This window comes from Ascaphus truei, chromosome 15 (genome assembly GCF_040206685.1).
Source record: "Ascaphus truei isolate aAscTru1 chromosome 15, aAscTru1.hap1, whole genome shotgun sequence".
In the NCBI taxonomy this organism is placed as follows: domain Eukaryota; kingdom Metazoa; phylum Chordata; class Amphibia; order Anura; family Ascaphidae; genus Ascaphus; species Ascaphus truei.
Window position 1 is genome coordinate 3,313,470 of NC_134497.1, and position 6,509 is coordinate 3,319,978.

The window sequence follows — 6,509 nt, forward strand, 5'->3', positions numbered from 1 at the left end:
TCAAGTCATTGAAAGGTGTGGCTGATTAGGCTTTTTGGGGAAGGGAATACCTTTCTTACAACCTGAATAGCACAACTGAAGTTAATCACACTCATTTGAAAGCTTAACTCTAGCTACTAAATGCCCCAACAACTCATTACTTATCAAAGCGTACGTCACACATTAGTTCACTCATATCTATAGTTGAACTACTATGAAAGACACATTATCACACACTGCATGTGTTGTCTTGTTGAGTCACAGCCACATTCAGGTGTGCCACATCTTCGATTAATGTACCACACATATCCTCTACCAAAAACAACACTTTTTGCAATATGACCACCTTCATGATAACCATTGTGAATGGTCATCTCATGATAGTTATGTACATTATGATACTGATATCACTACACAACATATGATTTTTAGATACAAATTTAATCTATTTATCCTCACGCATTACTGCAGAAACATAGTATGTTGTATGTTAGGGAACTCAAAAATTCTAAGTACACAGGCATGTACAGTGTTATTACAACTATTTATGTTCACTTTCACACACATTTTCGGTTAAGGAACTGATGTTGTTAGTTAATCATAAATACAGAACATACAATAAGTGTTTGTTCAATATTTACACATGTAAATGTAAAACTTATGTTATTGTTATATATAGTTGCCCCTGGAGGACATGTGTCACCTGAGATGGAACAAGTGTCTTCACCTGGGTCAGCCAGCTCAACACTACTAGAAGGTGAGTGTATCATTTGCTGGCCATATAATATGTGCTCTTCTATATGTTATGTTGTCATGTGCATTATTTGTTTTGCACATCTTCTTTAAATAGGATTACTTAGTGTCAGTGAAAATTAAGTGTAAGGCAACATGTATTGTGTTAGTGATGTTAATTATCATGTAGGACTTCTGAGTTTAGAGCAACTTTTCATTCATTCATATTTCATACTGAGTCCAAACATTATTCGTAAGTCAAGGTAGTTTTTAATGAGGTTATAAAACGTATGCTAACATGTTAGGTGTTACTTAGGACACAGTACAATTACATAGTAACACAGCATACATTAACATGCCATTTAATAATGTGTACATTTCTTTTTAGAACATCATGGTGATGAGGATGATGAGTATGATGAGGATGACGCCACAGAAGAGACTGAAATACAATCATGTGACCATGAAGAGGTGCCAATAGAAACTGTTGTACCGCCAAATCGTCCATCAACTTCCACATACGATGCAATTGTAGCTTCAGAGGGAAAAATAGTGGACGCAGAAAATCGTCGCCATTCAGACATGATGACAGTGCTGGAAAGGATGATTGGACTGCAGGAAGAAACAGTATCACAATTGGCACATCTCCACAGAGTCTTCATTGAAGTGCCTAAACAGTTGCAAAAAATCAACACCTCATTCGAAGCATTAGTTGTTCAGCAAACACAAGCTAATTACTGGAGAATGACTAATGTACCACAATTCAACACCTCCCAGCCAGGATCTGTTCATGCAGGTCAGTTTTCACCACATTCATCTGATATTCATTCACCAGGCCCAAATGTTACCGGTCAAGTAGCAGACATTGCTGTGCAGGTTCCTGATGACATCCTACCGCTGCCATCTGTACAAATTCAGCAGCAGACACCTACAAAGGAGGCGACAAAAACAAAACAAGACACACATGAAACAGACCAACCATCACTTGTGCAGTGTCTACCAACTTGCTCACATGTGTCACTGGGCACAAGCCCTGTCCGTGAACAGTCACTACCCAAAAGCCCTGTAGGTGAGTCGCTGCCCAAAAGCCCTGTAGGTGAATCGCTGCCCAAAAGCCCTGTAGGTGAATCACTGCCCACAAGCCCTGTAGGTGAGTCACTGGCCACAAGCCCTGTAGGTGAGTCACTGGCCACAAGCCCCGTAGGTGAACAGTCACTGGCCACAAGCCCTGCCCGTGAAGTGCCAGAGGCCACTCAAAGTGGCTCTGTTGTGCCTAAAGTTGGTGGCAAAAGAAAAAGGAAAATTCAAGAGACAACAAGCAGGCCTGTTACTCGCTCGCAAAAGGAACAAAAAAAATAAATGTTATAATTCAGAAAATATGTGTTTGGCCTTGTTTTGTTGACTTCAGATTATCTAATTACTATTGTATGTATGCTGAAGACTGTGTTGTTTCCAAACTTTCAACTATGTTCTTGTACACGTGAAGTTTTGGAAATGTTAACACTCATAATTAATTGTGTTATAAATATTTATGTTGTAATCGTCTGTTCAGTAATGGTCCACCAGGAGCCAGTTGCTAAGTTTAGAGAAGCTGCCATTGACTTTGCAGCAAAACATTGCATTTGGGTGTGTTAATTGATGTAAGAATTGCATATGCATATTAGTCACATGCAATTATTAAAACACCTAAGTAAGTGCAAACATCTTTCTTGTACGTGTACAGCAGGATTATGTGTAAATTATTACTTACCTTTGCCTTGCTTGGCCATTGTAATTTTGTCCTTTAATCAGTTGTGTGTTCGTTTCTATAACATCTCAGAATGTATAATAATATATATACACACACACACACACACACACACACACACACACACACACTGAGTGAGTGTGAGTGTGAGTGTGTGAGTGTGTATATATATATATGTATATATGTGTATATATATATATGTATATATGTGTATATATATATGTATATATGTGTATATATATATGTATATATGTCTATATGTATATGTATATATGTGTATATGTGTATATATATATGTATATATGTATATATATATATGTATATATGTGTATATATATATGTATATATGTGTATATATATATGTATATATGTGTGTATATATATATATATATATATATATATATATATATATATATATATATATATATATATATATATAGTACTATATAAACTGGTATACACAAACTAATACACTTCATGCTTCCTTGTGAAAGCACACTATTTTAATAATACAGGCCTAATGTTTGAGAAATATCCTAAGTATGAGACTCTAACAGTATTGTGCTTAAACAAATGTTTATTACTTAATTCAATCATGTTTCTCACCATTTAAATAGGTTTCATACAAGGTATACTTAATGCCATCAATGTTGTGTGTACTCCTGCAATATAAAAAAAAATAAAATATTATATATAAATATATATATATTTTTATAAGAGATATATTTATATATATATATATATATATATATATATATATATATATATATATATATATATATATATATACACACGTATTTAAACTCATGCTGACAGGGAGTTAACCAGACTTTCACATACACACAGAAATGTAAGCGGGGAAAAAACATTTCTTTTTGCAGGTGTGTTTTTACTGATATGCCTGGCTAAGAAATATTTTCACACACTGGTCTTTGTTAGTTTTCAAAAAAACACTATGTGAACGCATTCACAGTCTAGGGATGTTTTTCACAAACGAGATAAAAGAAGGAGAAATGTTTCTCCCACAGTCCCATATCACGAACCACAACTGTTAACCCAATTAGACAAACAAATCCAATTGGCGTTTGAAATAAGGAGTCAAAGTAGTTAGTTTTGTTGACCTTGACAAGGAAAAACAGGAGTTTGTTAGCCATTCAGCACATTCATTTTGATGAGCAAATAACACAGACCTGCACACAGCTTTTGTGCTACTCAGACATGGCTGATGAATTCGTTAACAATATTAATCCCCTTTTAGGGTATAAGTACATGATCTGTGAAGCCATCTTGAACAGTCGCGGACAGAAAGCAAGCACACGCCAAATCGATGATTTCATTCGAGCAAAATATCCTTATTACCAAGACCGTAAGCATGCACGGAATTTTAATTCCTCAATAAGATTCACTTTATCAAGTAATGACTTTTTTGAACGTGACCAGGATAAGCTACAACACACCTATGGTTTCTGGAAGATTGCCCCGGAAAAACTATTTATCCTGAAAGACGGCACTTATATTGTCGTGAAAGGCATATTTATTCCTAATGGCAATAGCAATGTATCCGCTACTACTGATCCGTTTGAATCGATACGTGCTGCAATATCTGCAGCCTCCATTCCTGAAACCCACATTGTACAAGAACAAAAGTACTATGATTATGTACCAAGCCTTTCAGCTGAAATTGCATTGGAATGGGAACCGGAAGAAATGAACCTACCTCCCGACCAATTATTTGAAGAAAGCAGTGGCGATTCCTATGAGCGCATCCTGGAGGAGATATGTGCCATACTGGATTCAGCGGTTGGGTTAAGCGTGGATGAAAATGGCTTGCATTTCTGGAGCGACCAGTTGCAGCCAGGCGAAGAGTTAATTCTAGAAGAATGGTAAATATAACAATCGTTATGCGTTGACTCTGCGTTTAAATTTTTTTTTTTTTTGTAACCACCATTTTCACTTTTAATGCGTGGATACAGCGTAACATTGCAGACTGCATAACATGTAGCGATCACAAACAAATTGTTTCCTAATACAATATAGTAGGACCTGAAAGAGTAGTACACATTGCTGACGGAATAAATATACGTACTTTCCTATCCCTTTAAACATATTAGCAACATTTTACCATTACTCTAACACATACCTGTTTTGTTATCATGCAACATCTACAACATTGAAATCCGGGTCCACCACGTATGACGTGGGACCCTTGTCATGGGCCAAGGCGTCCTTAAAAAGGATTAGTGATGTAAGTCCCGCCCCCAAGCGACGTGCGCGCCTCAAAGCCTATTGGCTGTCATGTTTTGTTATAGTAACGGTAACTGCAGTGTGTGATGCGTGCGGCTCAGTGTTTGTAGGCGTACCCTGGGCGTTAGCCGAATGTTAATTGAGTGGGAGGAGTGTTAGCGTGCGTTTCACGCTGGCTTAACATGACGTCACACGTATTGCATTTGCGCATTGTGTTATCGGCCGTGCTTTCTGTTCAAACACGTCTGTTTAAAAAGAATACAGATGTACTCGTTTAGAACGAATGTAGTTTCGTCTTCATTGTATTTGAAATAAAGATGTTATGTTTACTGGTATTTTCAACATGTATTGAACGCACAACGTACGCTTTGTTTTGCGCATGCGCTAACAGTTAGTGGAGCCAAGCGTGAAGTGCGTGCGCACACAAAGATGTGCGCGCACATCTTTCAGTATACAGGCAACGTTCACTTCTTATACATAGTTATGCCTGCTACAAATTTAAAGAAACATTACATACTGATGAACAGTTTTACTTCTAACATATAAGTGAGTGACGTGTGTATCTACACAATCATATAGAGCTGCGTAACGCGTTGTCACGGATGCATATCTAGTAAGGTGCCATCTTTGACCATCATGTGTTTGCTGTATTTCAGAGATGTCGGGGAAGATACAATCGGATCAATGTATGATTTCAGAAGAGTCTACCTTTATATGAGATGATTGTGAGGAGGAGCCACCGACTACTATACTACATATGGAACTAATTTTATATTGCTTGCAGCGCTTATTAACAAACAATTAAAAATGTGATACCCTTATGCCTATATTGCATAAGCACTTAATTAACATAATGATGTTGCAAAATAGTGCCTCATGAATTTTTATTGAGTGTTCTTTAATGACTACTAACATTTTATGACATGGTGTGTTTTATATATAACAACCATTCCCACTCTGCTAACACATTTGTGTATTCTAATATGTAATGGAACGTATGACTGTCGAAACTATGTAACAATAATAATAATAATATGAGCATGTTCATGTATAGGGCTGCTAGTTGTACGCAGCGATTTACAGACACATGTTTCAGCCTGAGGTCCCTGGCCCGTGGAACGTACAAATGTTTTTTTGCTGCATGAGGCACAGGGAGATAAAGTGACTTGGCCAAGGTCACAAGGAGCCCACACCGGGAATTGAACCAGACTCCCCTGCTTCAAACTATCAGTGCCAGTGTGTGTCTTTACTCACTGAGCCACTCCTTCTCCCAATGTAAAGGACACTTACAACCAAGTAGCCATTTATTTTTAAAATCTCTTGTTACATGGGTATGTAGATAAAATGGTTTGGGACTGTAGCAAATAATGTTACTGGCCAGATGTTATGGTCCCCTCCAATGCATGATGTTCTGAATATGACATCACCATCATGTTATGAAGTACGTTTCTGTGTATATTTCATTAACCTAACTAACTATAGTTTACTGTGTTTATTAATCGTTTAGAAATACATAGTATAGTCAATATGATGATATAAGCTACCATAATAAAGCTGGTGTTATCATTTGTCGGTGTTATACATGGATCCTACACCAATTGATAGAGACACAAACAGTTGTCTTAAAAAGTGTGTCTATGCTAGTGATGAATGTGCTCCCGTAAGTAAACAAATAAGTACAGTTATCCCCTTTTCTCCAACCACCTCTATATTACATTAATGGAAATTATAAGGAAACATACATAAAATGTGATGAAATGTGAGTAATCATTTTGTAATACAATGCACATGAAAGCTCAAGAGTAGC

The 6,509-nt window shown here is 36.8% G+C and overlaps 1 long non-coding RNA gene across 1 annotated transcript; it reads right to left on the bottom strand.

Moving 5' to 3' along the window:
- Positions 1-979: 979 nt before the first annotated feature.
- LOC142466965 (uncharacterized) lies at positions 980-4,549 on the bottom strand. Its single transcript, XR_012788277.1, has 3 exons — positions 4,176-4,549; positions 3,065-3,120; positions 980-1,639 (listed from the first exon to the last, which is right to left on the bottom strand). It is a non-coding gene; the product is annotated as an uncharacterized LOC142466965 (long non-coding RNA).
- Positions 4,550-6,509: the final 1,960 nt, after the last annotated feature.